Raw genomic sequence first — 17,924 nt, 5'->3', positions numbered from 1 at the left:
CGACCAGGTAGACCACACCTTTCTGTTCATGCTCCTTAGTCAATGTGGGATAGGAGATGCAATTGTAGATTGGATTAAGACCTGCTACACAGAAATGACTACCAGCATCATCTTGAATGGGGAATTTGGGCCGCCAATCAACATCGGACGGTCGGTCAGGAAGGGCTGCCCCATGTGACCTAGAGGCCCTAGCTTTCCGCGATTCCGCGATTCCGCGAAAAATCGCGGAAATGAAGTTTTCCCGCGGAGATCCGAAAAAAAATTTGAAAAGTGTGGCGCTGCGTCCCCAAAATAATAGAATCGGCGAAATGTGGCAGGAAAGTGGTATTTTCAATTAGTAACAGCAAAATGTTTTCTGTTATTTCTCTGAAACGTTTTTACTCTTAAAAATAAATTTTTATCTGCGTATTCCAACTTTATCAAACAATAAAAGTGGTTAGGTGGCGCGGCCATCACCCAAATGAAGGGGCTCAGCCATAGCCGGCCATAGCCGTAGTCAACTATCCATCCAACGCCCAACAAGAGTAGACGCCATCTTTTGCTGTATTCACGAGCGGCGCGACCGGCTCTGCCGGCTTTGTTTTCCGTGGTGGTGCGAGCGGTGTGGAGATGGCCCTTTCAAAATCTCATTTGAGCAAGAAAACGGCCAAAGAACGCGCTCGAGAGTACAAGCAAGCCAGCTTCTACGAAGATGGAGGAATCCTTTTTTGCGGATTCTGCGCGAGAGAAGTTGACTACCGTCGCAAGTCAACTATTGAAGAGCAGATTGAAAGCAACCGACATCGTAAGAACGCCGACTCTCACAAGCGAAAATGCGAACAACCATCAGAAGACGGCGCTGGGAGTTCGGGAACAGCTCCTAAGCAAAGCCGACTGCAAACGCTGGAGTCCGTAATCACCGCTGGTGAAGTGAGGCACGACATTGTGCTCAAGTTCCTGGATGCGCTGGTGTCGGCTAATATTCCCTTGGAGAAGTCGGACAATCCGAAGCTGCGGACGTTTCTCCAGACACACGTGCGGAACGGCGGATCGCTGCCTGGTTCTGACGCGCTCCTCCGCCGACTTCCTGAGTTGTTCGAGAAGCACGAGGCAGCCTTGAAAGCGATGTTTCGAGGTGCCACGGTGTCTGTGATTACGGGCGAAACAACCGACGACCGAGCAAAATCGGTTTAAATGTACTGTTCGTTAGGTCGGCCAAAAGCGCGAGTGCCTCAATGCAGCCAGTACTGGTAAAAGTTAAATTCGTGGAGGAAGTTAACTCAACCGTGATAGGGCGCATTGTAACAAAAACATTGACAACGTGCGGAGTTGAATTTGGGGATGTTACAGGCTTCGTAAGCTATAACGCTTCTTACATGGTCAAGTCCTTTAAGGAGTGCATAAAGCCACTTTGTGAAGGCGCTGTTCACATTACCTGCGTAGCCCATACAGTGAACATTGTAGGCAGCACCTTGCAGGCCTCTTTTCCTCTGGTAGACAGATTTGTGGCCTGTATGAAGAAAGCTTTCCGTCTGTCGAGTAGAAAGAGAGCTTTCTACAAGTCTCACCTGGAAAAGTGTGGGGTCGAGTGTGCCAAAACACCTCCAGCACCTGTGAAAAGTAGGGGGAATTCATGGATTGAAGCTGTTGAGCAGCATTCTGCTTACTTTGACCACTATTCTTCTTTGCTGAGGGAGGTTCATGAGAAGTACGGTGATGCAGCATGTGTTGACTCTCTCTTGAAACTCTTGAGTGAACACTCAACGGAGCTTAAGTACAGCATGCGATGCATTGCAGTGTTCGGCAAAAAAGTGGCAAGCCTGCTAAAAGCAGCAGAGGGTCAGTGTGTAGCCTGCCATAAAGCGTACAATTCTTTGTTTGCACTCTGGGGATATTTGGAGGCAGCTGCACAGGAAAACTTTGAAGTGCAACTGAAGAAAGAAAACATTGCACACGACGAGGCCCATCAGATTGCAAGCAAGGTCAAGGCTGCAATGACTAAAGCGGCTAGCAAGGCTCTAGTATACTTGGAGAACTCTGAAACTTCAAGTTCTTCAAGTGAGGCGTTTGGGTCCCCTGCAAGTTGGGTGTCTCTCAGACAAGAGGTCAGAGTTTGGGGCCGTTCCTGGACTCAGGGAAGAATCCCTAGCCCTAGCTGCTGAATGGCAGGTGTACCTGAAGTCTGCCCAAGACTTCAAGTCTCGTGACAGGGACTTGGCACCATTTCTTTCGAAACAAGAAAAGCCAGGTGAAGATTTTGATGTTCTGGCTTTTTGGGCTGGGATGGAGCACCTGACTCCAACACTCTCTTCAATTACCCTTAAATACCTGTCAGTGCCAATCAACTGTGTTGACGCTGAAAGGTCATTCAGTCGCTATGGTGACATCGTGTCTCACAAGCGCCATTCTCTTGGCGAAGAAAGCACTAAACATCACCTCATGCTCAGCCACAACAGCTTCCTTGAGTTGTAAATGACATCTAGCATGTTAGGACTCAGTCTCATCTGTGTGTGCGTAGTGAAAGTGTGTAATAAATGAACTGCTACATGTACCACATGCCTTTTCACTGTTGCCGCAGAATTTTGCAGATTCCCCTATCTGGAACCGCAGAATTTGAAATTTTCCGCCGCAAAATGTAAGGGGCTCTACGCCATGTCCCCTATTCTATTCGCACTGTACATTGAACCTCTCTGCAGGATGGCAATAGCGTCCAAGTCGATCCGAGGCTTGGATCTCGGAGACGAAGAACTAAAGGTCCTGGCCTATGCGGACGACGTCACCTTTGTGTGCACATCGAGAGATCAGGCGGGGGAGGTTGTTGCACTGGCCGAAGAATTTTGTCGATTCTCCGGGGCACAGTTCAACCTTTCGAAGTCAGAGGGAGCATGGCTAGGCGAATGGCTCACCAAACCCCAACAACTCTACGGAGTTCCATGGAGGGGCGCCATCACCCGCTACCTTGGGGTAAACCTAGATACCGGCGCAGCCATCGCCCCCCGGTGGCAGACGAAACTGGCAGCTGCTGGAAGGAACTTGGAGCCCTGGAGAGCACGACATATTGCCCTCTTTTCTAGGGCACATGTTTGCAACGCCGTGGCATATCCGGCCGTCTTGTACGCGGCCCGTGTCTCGACTATTGATGCAGGCTCAGTGGCCAAGCTACACCGGTTGTTTGCGGTTTTCGTCTGGAGATCCACGTATGAACCCATGCGCCGCACTAACATTTTCTGGAGTGCCGAAGCCGGGGGTCTTGGGCTCGTTAACATGGAACTTAAACTGATTGTACAGAGATCTGTGTACTTCCGAGATCGCAGTGATGGCTTTCTCCAGGCGGTTCTCCAAACTGTAGGCGCCCTACACGTGGCCCTTTGGCTCGTGAACGAGGCTTTTACAGGGAAGTGGCGGGGGCACTGGCCCTCTTGCAGGAATTCTTCTCCTGGGAGTATTTGTGCACAGTGAAGCCGAGGAATCTCTACTGGGATTTGATGGAGCAGACCCTCCCACCCCCCTTGTACCGCTCCCCACCTTTAGGCCGCCTAAAAAGTGACGTCCTACGGCGTGCGCGGAAGCTCCCCGTCCCAACAAGTTCGAAAGATTTCTTCTTCCGTCCGCACACAAGGATACTCCCTACTAAGGCAAGGCAGGAAGAGCGGGGTTTCTTCCTCCCTGGAGGGGCCAACTGTCCGCTGTGCGGAAGGCGGGAGACGGGCGAGCATGTATCCTTAGAGTGCAATACGGCATCGTATTTCTGGGACGAGCTGCAGTGCTCCTTTGGCACACAATGGCAGCTCACCTGGACCAACTTAAGGTTCTTGGATGCAGACACGGAACTCCCACACCTCCGAGATTGCATCCACGTCATGGGACTCCACTCGCTCTGGAGGGCAAGGGTGGATGCTGTTGAATGCGCTGAACACCATCGGCCGGCGTGGAGGAAGTTTGTTCAGAAGGCGCAGAGGGCAGTGGCCGCCCTTGACGGGCCTGACTCAGACTCCGAGTTGCGTGATGCACTGGCGCAGGGTTCGCGTGTCCTTTCAGGTAAAGGAGCGGAGGAGATGGGACTCAATTTGATGGCTAGGACCGGGAAACACTCCTGCTCACCTCTGCTTGCCCAGAACCCCCTTCCCCTCCCTCCGCTCCCATCCCATTCCCTTCAAGCGGTGCACAAAAGGAACCGTCATCCATTCGACAACGTTCGTGCTGGTGTAATTACCGCCCGACCTCTGCGGCTGTGCCAGCATTACGATGCCAACAGCTTACACTTGCCGGCAGAACATGCTTACGCCATGCTAGCGTAAAGGCCGTAAGCGCCTATTTTTAGCATGCGTAAAGCTACTATTGTGTACGACGAATACCCTGCAATTATCTGATGTGATCCTGTATATATCTCTGTAAATAAAGTGTTTGTTATTAAAAAAAATCGTTTTTGTAGCGCAGTGGGAAGAGCGCGGCGTACCTCTCGTTGCGGCCAGAGAGTCGTGGGATCGAAACCGGGCGCCGCTAAATATTTCTTTTTTTTATAGTGTAGGGGGAGAGGTGCGGACAACGGACGGACGCCGGACATAGCCCAGAGCAAGAGATTCTTTGCATATAATAAATCGTATACGTGGCATTACCTTGTGGTGCTTGTCTCCCGCTCCGAGTAGTCTGGCCTAGGACTCGTGAAACACCAGCCTATTACGAGGGGGTGCGCTTCATGACCCACGTATCTTCAGTTTGCTGGGCCCCGAAAGCTGTATTTGAACATTGTTCATGTTTAGAGGAAGCAATTAGATCGCGCCCGGTGTAGTCAGTTCCAGTCGACGCCAATAACGTTAATCCCCATGACATTGTTCATCATCATGCGTGACAGTTGGGGACGCTCCTGTGTGCATACATACATGCTGTCACGATGAAAAGGCGTTTCCAGGTTGAAGAAGCTCCTTTAATAGGTCAAGCGGCGCGCAGAACCGTGAGAAATAAGAATAAGGCCACCCGGCAAAAGCAAGCTGAGCCGTTTGCATTTCGAACTATACTCTTGGCCGCGAGGCAGGAGAGGCCGGCGCTGCGATCGTTTTGACGTCACTTGTAGGATCACCGTTCCTATCTTGCTGCGTAGTTGGCTTGCAGCGCGTGACACTTCGCTTAGGAAGCGCGTTCTAAAAGTATTTTCTTGTTAATTTCCTTCGTTTGAAGTTAATTCTCAGTGCGTCAAGCGCAGTTTGCCTCATGGGGACTTAATAACCGTATCAACTGTGGTAGATTATCCGCAAACACCATGAGCGTGGTGGTGTATTACGTATGCGACCGAAGCGTAAGCAGCGGCTTGTTTCCCCGATCAACAATGTGGACTACGACGATCGCCGAGTGAAGTTTCTAGATTTCTCTTATTTGCAAGAAATGTATAAAGCAGGAAATCGTGAAGCGTTAACTGCTCGAAGAAGCACACGCACCCGCCGTGCCTGCCCGCACGGCCGACGGTGCGGCTCGAACCGACGCAGGTAGCGGCAGCAACAACTTGTCGCCGCTTTTTAAAATCACACAAGTCGTGGAAAATAAGTTCCAGATTGGTGAAAGTGGATGTTAGTGTGATGAGAAATTCTGATAGGTAGTGTCATCAGCTGTGGTTTTCAAAGCGATTCTCAAATATATCTGTCCCGATTTACGCCGACCGGCCGCGTTGGTCGGTCCCGGCAGCGCCGGCCCGTTCACGCACGGTGCGGCGAGCGGTCGAAGGATGGCTATGCTTGCGCGCAAGAATCGGCCGAGGCCGTGCAGGTATCTTGATCGTCGATCGCTTCAACGGAAATCACCGCGCTCACAGAGTTCCCAGCGCGGTGAAACGTTCTGTGAAGGACTGTCACTCGCAACTCTAACGGCGATGAAATATCTGCTGCGACGCCAAGCCTAAAGTTCCCAACATCCGATAACGTGCATCCGAAGCCGGCTGCTATAGCTGTTGGGGAAGGCCCTCCCGTCGCGCGCGCGCGTGTTGCATTTGGGTTCTTCTAGCTCCTTGGGGGCCCCCAACGCTCGGTTCTCCTATTCTAAATCTCCCATTACCCGAAATCATTAACGACGTGTTTCGCCTCGTACGCAGCCTCTCCTTCTGTGAGCAGTCGTGAGTTTCGAAATTGATGCTTGAGAAAGGCCGGCTCACTGTAAACATACAAAACACGCTGCAATTATAAATGACCACGCCGAACACCTAATGAAAACTAAATATAGCCTTGTACAAACCCGCTCGAAGGCGTTAAAAACTCGCGTTCATACCGTTCATACATTGCGGACAAGTTGTCGCCAAAAGTAAACATCATCCGTGCAGAGTACAGGCTACGGCAGTGATCCTTAATCAAATCCGGGCATGACTATAAAAACATCGTAGGGGAAATAGGCACTGATTAAGCCAAACTGCAGACCATAACAATACTTTTAATAATGTGCGGCGAAGCAATCTGATCGCCGTTCTCACATAGTCATTCATTTACCAGGCAATACGAGCAGTTCGCGCGGTGAGATCATAAGTGAGCGACGCGTTTCCGTCGCTGTTACAAGGTGTTTCCTTGCACACACGTGTCCCGTCACAAGTATTTCATAATGAATTTACAGCGTGCTTTTCTCCGCATCAGCTGCATCGTCCTTAGCGTTAGCTGGCTGCGTATCTAAGAGCTGTGGGTCGCGATGGTAGCAACTACCTAAACGCGGCGGTGTCGCCGGGAACAAGCGAGTCGCTGATTGCTTGGTCGAATTATTTGGTTTACAGACAACCTTTTTGGTAATTTGCATCAAATCCACAAGGAGGGGGCGAGACGGTGGCCACAACAAGAAAACACGCTTCCGCATACGCACGGGAAATGTGTTGTAGCAGACGACAACACGATTCAGCGTCCTACAAGTGACGTCACTCGTAGGTGGCGCCACGGTATGTCCTCGAGGCCAATACGCCTCGAGCGCGGCCTGTAGGGGCGCCACTGAAATCCCCTTGCGGCCCGTTTCGGAAGCAGGCGCGTGAGTCTCCGTCCCGCTCCCCACTGTCGCCGCTGCTTTTGCGGCATGTTCACGACTGATATTTAGCATTTGCGGGCGTTGGAAATCCGTGTTTATGTGGAGCAGTCACTCTGTTCGCAAATGGGGTGTGTTTACGACAGTGTAAATGTTTCTGACGCGATCTTAGTGTGGTATATTCGGTCTGTATAAGCGCCAGGTGTGTGTCACAGGCCAGCGTCGCGGAACCAGCGTATGCATGGACCTGATTGTAGTTACACTGCCCTGAATTTACTAGCAGTGTCTCCGTAACCACCGATTCCTCAGATGTTCATGCTGCGGGTATACACTACGATATAAATCAGCTTTGTGCGCTTACATATTCAGCGGAACACTCATACCTGACAGCACGCCAGTTACTTTTGCCAATAATATAGTGCAGATACTGATCACCACCAGTCACAAGCCAGTGTGTGTTAATTTCGGGAATATTCAACGTAAGTACGATGGATAACGCAGAACTATACTTGGCGATGAGCACACGACAAAGAGTCGTCTCGTCGTGAGGTGAGCGCCCGCAAATATTCATCTGCTACATTTATCCTCTGCGAACAGCGCGCAGACGGGCTTAGAATATAATCGGCGTCCGCGACTAAACGCTTCTTCGAAATATCGTCAGATGGCACAGGGAGCCTGCAGAATAAAGGAGAAACTGAAATCAGAGGGCCTTGTCCCATACCACATTCTTCCAACGACATATTTCATCGCTTGTGAACTGCCTACCCTGTATACTTCCAAAAATGCGTCCGCCGAACGATAAGCTATTCGTTGAAGTCGAAAAACAAAGCGACACTGAACGCGAGATTTGTGTGCGTGATTACTAAAACGGTCATTGCTGGATTCCCCTCCGCATTTGTGCACAGCGTCCCCCTCGCTTACCCCCCCCCCCCCCGCCCCCCGGGAAATAGCAATGCATTTCGCGTATAGTTAGTCTGGTGAGCCCTACCTGGCTTAAGTATCTTTCTTTAGCATGTCAGAAGCTGCACTGTATTTTTTTTTTTTTCATTTCCGTTAGAGCTATTATGTTTCTTCCGCACTTGCCCAGCATGTATTTTTCCGTGGTTTCATATTAGATTGCCTTGGTTCTTGCTATAAGGCGGGTGTGGGCAGATATTTAACGACGTGCAGGCTTGGAATATACTTAACATTTTCGCATGGTTTATATTCTTATAAATGGCATAACTTATTGTCCGGGATTGGCTAATCACATACCCGAAACATATTTTTTTTTTGCGAAGTATGTATTCGAAACGAAGCCGCATTCGTTGTCCACGCTGCAAAATGAAGCCAACCTCTCACTGTGCCAGTATCAGCTCTAAACGAGGTGACAGTATAATTCATTTGTGCCTGACGTATTTGGAGGTGACAGGGGTGATATGCTGCTACCGTCGCCGACGCCCGGAAGAGCGGCGACGATGCGCGCAGAACCGCATCCCCGGGTAGCTCTTGAAGGCGATCGCGTGCTCTACGAAGACGCAGCTGCTTTTTAAGTGACCCAAACGTACTCTTTGTTACAGACGTCACCATAACAAGTTTTTTTTATGCGCGGAAAGGCGAAAAGAAGCGAAACAGAACCAAAACACTGCACGAGCCCCTATCAGCCACACAGCGCACATCCCGTCAACGCCGCGGAGAAGCGGCGGCAGGCGGCGCAGCGATCGCGAAGCTCAAGGCGTATAGCGCTTGGTGGCGGCGGGACCAGCTGTCTAAATCATGGCATATTTAGTGGCAGGTGGCTACCGAGGGGTCCTGGCTATGCGAGTCTTGATAAAACTGCTTTTCATACAAATGATATCCACCCATAAATTGGATTCAACACTCACAATGAATTATCTGACTAATTAACAAATACGCAATTAATCAGGACATTCATTGATACCAACTCATGGTTTCAAAATTCCGCTGGAACATGAATTTGGAGTGCCTCCAGCTGTCTTCGCTCCGTAAACATATATCCACAGAGTAACACACACGCACACGGGGATTTTCGAAGCCTACTGAAATAAACCATTTTAACCATTCTCTTACTATAAAACGTTTGCACGTCAATCATCTAATAAACAGCCCATGAATCAATAACTCTAAACCAAATAATAATAATCAATTTGAATCAAGCGATCAAATGATTAAAAAGTCTGTAATTCAATCGATGTTTTAATCAACCGCTCCCAATTCGCAAGATCATGTGTAGGTGTTGTTGTCATACTTCTATTTCATTTATATTACTAGCTGCCTGGGCTACGTTGCTCCCTTACGACAGCAGGAGGGCAACCCTCTACCTTGCTCCACTAAAAAAATTAAAGCCGTCCCACTCAACGTGAAAGCTGTCGGAAGAGCAGAGCAGTGATTCGCCATAGTGGGCTGTGGCGCCGTTATCCGCTGGCACTGCTACCACCCATCACGCTCTTCGCCGCCCTGTCTCACTCCTCTCCTGGTGAATTGAACCGAGGTTTGTCCCACGCATTTCAGATTTCCCACCTTCGCAGTGCTTGTGCCCCCCTCCTCCCACCTGAAACAGCGCGAGCGGGAGTTCTTTTTTTAAAGACGATAGTCTTTCTTGGGCTACTTAAACCCAGAAATTTTGGTCTGTCTGTATGTCTGTTTGTCTGTCAGTCTGTCTGTCTGTCTGTCTGTGACTCGATTCAGCCACCCGGCCAAAGTAAAACAAGGCCTGCGCAACAATATAGTCACACCTAAACCTACCCGTCTAAGTCCGATGTAATGTTCATACTACAAGACATTACACAAATATAAGACAATAAATCAATAAAAAGTGATATTTGCAGTGTTCTTTTATACAAAATCATACATGCTTGATTTCTGCGAAACTAAATAATTCATCAACTGCAGAAAAAAAATTCACTCCGCCGTCGCCTGCTGTCGCCCGCACCACTATAGCTTCTGGCGCCATTTTAAGAAATCAACCGGCAACAGTTACGAAAGGTTCCACTAGATAGGTTCCACGTTCTGGTTGGAACGCACGTGGAGTAGGGCAGCGTGGTTCTATAAACGCTGAAGTAGGGCCCCTCGATTCACGCGCGTCTACGCCGTACGGCAGCGTTGGCATCGAGACCTTTGACGTCTTTACCTTGGGTAGAGCGCGACGCAAGAGGAACAACATGAGAGGCGAGCGGGAAAGCGAAGGGAGGCATTTCCTTGGCAAAGGTCGATAAAGACTATCGTCTTTTGTCGACATTTGCAACGAAAGGAGCAGATACGGGGCCAATTTTCGTGCCTCATAATACTTAAAAACGGATCTGGCTGACAAGCTCTACCACACTTACAGCGCACACTCAACCAACTCAACCAACTCATGCACATCATCCGCCGCGTCTCCAATCGTCACTTCGGACTTCACGAACACGACACTCTACGCATGGTCCAAGCCATTCTCATCAGCAGGATAGCGTATGGAACGCCATACTTGGTCCTCAGACCACAAGAAATGCGGAAACTTGACGCCACCATACGCCAGGCCTATATACAGCTATTGGATTCCCAATTAGCATGGCAACAAAGAAACTTTTGCAGCTAGCGGTCCACAACACCTGGAAAGAAATACAACAACCCCACAACGCGTCTCAGATACACCGACTACAGATCACGCCCACGGGAAGGGCAACGCTTCTCCGTCTGCCCTACAACGTCCCACCACGACAAGATGAGAAGATTTGAATCCCAGCAGACATTCGACAAGAGACCCGCGTAGCCACCTACCCCGAAATATGCACCCGGTTTTCAACAAACAATGGCGCACGGCACGAGCTCGCTTAATTCATAAGGAAAATCACCATTTACCATGCACACTCGATACACAGATGCATCACCCTACCCTCATCAGAAAGCACATGCAGCCTGTGTCGCTAGCACGCAAGGCACAGAACTGGCAGCAGCGATCTTTCTCACCACTTCCATAGAAACTGCTGAGGAGTGTGCCATCACCCTTGCTGCAACAGCAGCCGAGGAATTCCTTACTGTTATAACCGATTCACAGACCGCCTGCGGAAACTTTCTAATTGGCCGCATCTCTCAACCTGAACTGTACCTTCTTCGTCAAGTAAAAAGACTATTAGAACTTAACATCATCTGGATACCCGGCCACCAGTCCCTCAAAGGGGACGAGGTGGCACACACCGCTGCCCGTGCTGATACACACCGGGCCGTTAACTCGGAGGGAGAAAACAACGACCGAACTGCCGCAGAGCCAGCCCCACTTCACACATACACCGAAACCTGAACCCACTACAAAAACGGCCGCCGTCGCTTCCCGCCACCGCATTCACAATTAACAAGCTACGAAGAAACCACGTTCCGTCGCCTGTACAAACCAATTCGTATCCCTATAACACCCTACTAAACGCCATGTACCCCCCCCCCCCCCTGTACTCTGCCACCTGTAACTTCTGCCCTGTTGCTGGCACCCTATACCACGTGATACGGGAGTGCCAACGGACCCCCACACTAACCCCAAATCCCAACCCTACCTATGAGCAGTGAGTGGAGCAGCTGACCAGCTCCGAGCTCTAGGACTAGCGCTGACTGGTGGAACGGGCCCGGACGGCCAGCCAGCTCCCAGACATCTTGGAATAAGGATGCCTATCATAGGTGGAGGCCCTAAGAACATCCTCCTGCTCATTACTACAATAAATGTTTGTCTCTCTCTCTCCCCACTCTAGGCCGGGAATTAGAGCTGCGCGCTTGGCTATGTTCTAGCCATAATGGGGACCGAAGCCGAGGGGTTCCGATTACAGGGGGTCATTATGCCGTCACGCCATATTTTGTGGTGCAAAAACATCAAATGCCCAATTGAGAGGAAAAGCCGGCGTCCGAATAGGCGTTCGCATTGGCTTAGCCATCTGCGTCAGAAACCGAGAACGGCTCCCTCGCAGCGGCTAAGCGTTTGGACTGTCTTTATCCGAAGGAATAAAATGGCTGCTTCCTAGCTCAGCTAACCCTGGATCGACAGCTTGACCTTGCCTGCTTAATTCTCGGTTTCACTTGGTTAAACTTTGATTCGGCTGCAATTAGCGTATTCCCAAACCATATCCCGTAGGGGCCCAGGCCGACCACACCCCCCAGTTATCTTCGTGGTGTTCTTTTCCACGGGGCTTCTCCTCCAAGCCGCAGCAGCGCTGAGGAAACTCAGCCTCCGATACAAAACTGTACATTTATTTACAGCCCGGCGGGCGGCTAAAAAACAGCGCTGGGGCGGAGCCCAAAGACGACGGGCCGAGCTCTCCTGCGCCCGGACCGCGTCTCTCCTGTCTCATCTTCCCTTCCTCCTGCCGCTGAGGGCCGGGAAAGAAGGAAAAGCCAGTCGTCTTCGTCTGTGGTCATCCCATGTGGTGGCGGTTAGGACAACCGGTGCGAGCAGGCGCGGCCTTTGTCGGAATTTCCATTTCCGCACTGCTCGCCGCAGCAGCGACGCAGCACCGTGACGTCACTTCCTCTATGTGCGCGACTTCACGCGACGTGAACAACTTTATTTGGCCAGGCGATTAGGCCGGCGATGTCTTCGCCGTCGTCCGTTTTAAGTGCGAATGCACTTCTTAAGCGAGCCTGAAGCGTCCGCCGCCGTCCGCATAGCAACAGCTGCGGGTGCGCGCGCTCCTCGTCTTCCTTGGCAACGGGGGGAGATGGGCGCGCGCTGCCTGGCCGCTGACATGGCACATACCCACGTGGGGGATTGGCCAAGAATCGGGCGTGAGAAGGGCTAATGCACCCGCTTAAAGGTGTACTGACACGAAATTTCAAAGCTGAGATCCACTCTAGCAATCAAGTACAACGACAACACAAATAGGTGTCTGTGAATAAATGCATCTTTCTTTCTTTGTAGTTGTGTGTGTGTGTGTGTGATCTCTCTTTCGCGAACATTACCGAACCGCGCAAATTCAACTCGTGCATTCGCACTTTCACATTCTTCCCCTCGGGGAAATGCGGGGTTTTTTTTTTTAATATCACTGCGGCGCGAACCGGCGCAAACCGTGATAGCAACAGCTTGTCGCCACTCTTACAATCAATTTGATCGCGAAAAAGAAGTTCCAGATGTGAGAAAGTAGATTGATTGATTGATTCTGGGGTTTAACGCGCCGACGCAACGCAGGCGATGAGGCGCGCCGTAGTGGAGGGCTCCGGATTAATTTTGACCACCTGGGTATCTTTATCGTGCGCCGAAATCTCGTACACACGGGCGTTTTTGCTTTTCGCCTCCATCAGAAAAGCGGCCGCCGCGGCCGGAGAAAGTAGATGTTAGTGTGGTGAAAAATTGTGATAGGCGTTGTTATCAGCGCTGAATTCAAAAGCGGCGTTCAGATATATGCCGCGATGGTAAGCCTACGCTGACCGGAAGCGGAGGTTCGGCGCTCTGACCCAGCACTGCCGGCAACACGGTGCGGCAAGCGGCCGAAAGATGCCGCCACCTGCGCGCTAGAATCAAAATAGGCCACGGCAGATGTCTTGATCGCCGATCGCTGAAACGGAAATTATCACCAAAATAAAGCTCTATATGCGAAAAATGGCATGACAGTGGATTGAAAAGTTGTGTAAGGGATGGCCATTCGCAGTTGTACAGATACCGGTATCAAATATTCACCACGATACTAAGCCTAAAGTTCCCAACACCCAAGCTGAACCGAGCAACGCCGAGCCCGCTGGCTTGGGCGACAGTTCTTGCGGCCGCCGCCACGCACGAACTCAGTCCACGTTTAGCACTGCATGTCGTCGCGTGGAAAATAATGCATCTCGGCGTCGTCGTCGATTTGCTCGGAGAGGCTTCCATTCCGCGAGCTTGCCATAGCCCAACTTGGCCGAGCTCGGCGACGCACACCGCCGCGTCGCCGCGGTGCGCGTCGACATCGCGCACCGCGCGGTGCCGGCACCGCGCAGTTTTCGGCACCAGTGCAAGGCAACACCATGCGCTGGCCACGAACTGAAGAGCAAAGACGTCGAACGTCTTTGTCGAGACGTCGAAGACGTCCATTCGCACTGCGCTCTCCCAGCATGAAAAAACCTTCGACAACATCATCTCCAGGCTAACAAAAATAGAGAACGACTGTTCAACACTTGCCTCACTCAAAACCCAGGTTGATGACATCCAGACAGTCGCCGCGCACAACGCCAATGTAATTGATACTCTTACCGACAGGTTTGACAGTTTTGAAGACCGCGCTCGCCGCTCTAACCTTCTGTTTTTTGGCTTCGATGACGACGAGAAGGAAACATGGTCACAATCCGAGCAATTGGTACTGAAGCTATGTGATGAAACGCTTCAAGTATCCCTCGATCCAAGAAGGGTGGAGCGGGCACACAGAATAGGTCGGTTCCAACCAGACAAAAAACGCCCTATTGTCGTGCGTTTCGCACACTACAAAGATAAAGAAAACGTCCTCTCGAACGCCAAAAAATTGAAGAATTCAGACTACAGCATTGGCCAGGACTGCTCACCTAACACCCGCTTTGCGCAAAAACGCTTGATCGAATTCGGCAAGTCCCAACCCAAACCCTACAAACTCCGCCATGACAAACTTTTGATTGACAAAACCACTTACGTCTTTGATCGCCGTGCTCAAGAAGTAGTTCCCCGACCACAATAGCCACCAGTTTCCAAACCTTCCCAAGGAAATTCCATCGGTAAATCTTTATCGCTAATATACACTAACATCCGGAGCCTCCTGCCTAAGCGCGACGATCTTCGTTCCCTCATAGACACCACTGAGTCCGACCTAATCGTACTAACAGAAACATGGCTTAATTCCTCAATTTCCAATACAGAACTGATATCTTGCTTTCCACATCACGATGTCTTTCGACTCGACCGCGACACCAAACGAGGTGGCGGCGTTTTGATAGCAGCTCACCAACGACTTCAGTGCAGCCGTGTTAATGTCCCCTCCACCCTTGAGCTATTATTTATAAGATGCAACAGTTCTTTTCCTCCCTTAATTATTGGTGCATGTTACCGCCCCCCTGACGCTCATTCATCATTCATCACAGAATTCCACAGCGCCTTAAACTTACTATCCGTATCAAATCCCAGCACACACTTACTAATACTCGGCGACTTCAATTTCCCAGCGATAACATGGTCCGACCTCGCCTTAACAACATCAAAATGCAGCATAGAAAGCGATTTTGTCGACACGTGTCTAACGTTTGGCTTAACACAACTTGTTTCTGCGCCAACTCGAGAATCTTGTAATTCCTCAAACATTCTGGACCTCCTTTTAACTTCGCACGCTGATAGCATATCACCACTCACCCACTCATCTGGCCTAAGTGACCACGCAGTAATCCACGCTTCGATTAGTCTCAAGTTACCTCATCAGCAAAAAAATAAAAAAAACCATCACGCTCTACGATAAAGGAAATTACGAGGCTATCAATGAAGAGCTAACAACATTCTCTGAGTGGTTCGTCATTGATTTCTTGCAGCGCTCTCTAGAATGTAATTGGTCCCTTTTTAAAAATAAAATGCAGGAGTTGACCCAGAAACACGTCCCCACCATTACCGTCAAAGAAAAATCATCTTCCCCCTGGTTCAGTTCGTCACTTAAACGTCTGAGCAATAAAAAGAAACGTCTATTCCGGTCGGCTAAACGGTCTGACAGCCCACATGCTTGGGCCAAATATCGTGCGGCGGACAAGACGTTCACGGCGCATTCCCAAAAGGCTAAACGGTCGTTTTTTTCTACCACATTACCAGAAATGTTACGTAATAACCCAAAACGATTTTGGAAGACTATTAACCCTAACCACCCCACTTCGCTGTTGCTAACCGACGATCATAACCACCCTGTACCAGCACATGATGTCCCCGAAATTCTAAACAAAACCTTCAGCTCCGTCTTTACCAGAGAACCTGTGAGTGAGTTACCTGACACCCCTTTCTTTGACCACGACATCATGCCATCATTAGTGTTTGATCCTAATGGTATTTTGAAAGTTATAGAATCATTGTCACTATCATCTTCCTCTGGCATCGACGGAATCAATTCAAAAATACTAAAAAACACAAAGCATGTCTCAAGTATCATTTTGGCGCACATTTTTCAGCAGTCTCTTGTATGTGGTGTGGTGCCGCTGGACTGGAAGGTGGGCAGAGTTATCCCAGTGGCGAAAAAAGGTACTCCAAATTCAAATAATAACTACCGTCCCATTTCATTAACTTGTGTTTGTTCTAAAATCATGGAACATATAATCTACTCCCACATTGTAAAATTCCTAACTGCCAATAAATTTTTCCACCCTCACCAACATGGCTTCCAGAAAGGGCTCTCCTGTGACACGCAACTCGCGCTATTTGTGAATGATATCAGCTCTAGCATGGATTCTAACTCACCGGTAGATGCCCTTTTCCTAGACTTTGAAAAAGCTTTTGACAAAGTTCCACACAAACGCTTGCTTTTAAAACTATCCCGCCTAAATTTAAGCCTTCAGATTTTCGATTGGATCCGTGACTTTTTGACTAACCGCCAACAGTTTGTTTACGCCAACAACATTGCTTCAGATATGTCCCCCGTTCTCTCCGGAGTTCCGCAGGGCACTGTTCTCGGCCCTCTGCTATTCTTGATTTACATTAATGACCTTCCTACTAACATTCAGTCCAATATCAGATTATTCGCTGATGATTGCGTTCTATACCGCTCTATACGTCATCCTTCCGATTCCGCAATCCTTCAGTCCGACCTAAACCTCATTCAAACATGGTGCGAAACATGGTTAATGCGCCTGAACGTTAAAAAAACTGTACTCATCTCATTTCATCGCAAGCAGTCACACCAAACATTTACGTATTCCATTTGCGGTTCCGCAATTCTTTCTGTTAGCTCCTATAAATACCTAGGCATCAATCTAGCTTCCGATCTTTCTTGGTCATCGCACATTTTGCATATTTCTAACAACGCTAACCGTGCACTCGGCTACATTCGACGAAATTTAAAACTTGCTCCCCCTTCACTAAAGATCCAAGCTTACATTACACTAGTTCGGCCTAAGCTAGAGTACGCGTGCGCAATTTGGGACCCCTTTCAATCTAATCATACGTATACACTTGAAGCCGTTCAAAACCGTGCGATTAGATTCGTTTACTCCGACTATTCACATCATACTAGCGTATCTGCCCTCAAACGCCGCGCCAACCTTAAAACATTAGCTTCACGACGAAAAACCTCTCGCCTTTGCCTTTTTCATAAATTCTACCACGCATTGCCTCCTTCATCTGCTATCACACCCGCCCACCGGACGTCATGCCGCACCAGCCATGCAAAAGCTGTTTATCCTCCAGCAGCCCGTACATCTGCCCATCTGCACTCATTCTTCGTGCAAACAGCCAAAGACTGGAACAGCTTGCCCACCGACGCCATCCAGCACTCCGACCCTACTAAATTCAAGGATTTCATCGATCACCTTATTAACTGATGTATCTGCCCACCCCTCATGTAATACCCCTACTCGGGGCATTTGAGGTACAATAAATAAATAAATAAATAAATAAATAAATAAACACGCAAAGTGCGCAAAGTTTACAAGCGTTGCTCACACAGCTAAACCCACGTCTCCTGCCCAAACGAATACCACCGACAACAGCAGCGCAGGATATCGTTTCCCGTTCCGAAAACGACTATATGACGTCACCCTCAACCGGCCAGACACGCCGGCTGATGTTTCGTCACGCCGAAAGCGATTTCGCTGGTGCTGCCGATTCGTGGAAACTCGCGGCCGGGACAATCAAACTCTATTTTAGGTGTGATTGCGGCCTCGGATCGCTGCAAAAATTTCTGTGAAGCATCTGTACAAACTACTGAAGCCAATTATATCATTTTTAGGCGTCAAAATTTTGTGTCAGTACTCCTTTAACAAAATGTCAATGTTTTCCTGAGTGTCACTGTTCCTGATAAAGAATTAATGCGATGAAGTTATTGTTA

The 17,924-nt window shown here is 49.6% G+C and overlaps 1 pseudogene; it reads left to right on the top strand.

Annotated features, from left to right (window-relative positions):
- Positions 1 to 208: 208 nt before the first annotated feature.
- Positions 209 to 2,471, top strand: LOC144137804 (uncharacterized; annotated as a pseudogene).
- The last annotated feature ends 15,453 nt before the right edge of the window (positions 2,472 to 17,924 follow it).

This window comes from Haemaphysalis longicornis, unplaced genomic scaffold (genome assembly GCF_048455015.1).
Source record: "Haemaphysalis longicornis isolate Haplotype H1 unplaced genomic scaffold, Haemaphysalis longicornis Haplotype H1 scaffold_5, whole genome shotgun sequence".
Lineage (NCBI taxonomy): Eukaryota > Metazoa > Arthropoda > Arachnida > Ixodida > Ixodidae > Haemaphysalis > Haemaphysalis longicornis.
Note: the sequence above shows the minus strand (reverse complement) of the source record. Positions and strands in the feature narration are given on the sequence as shown.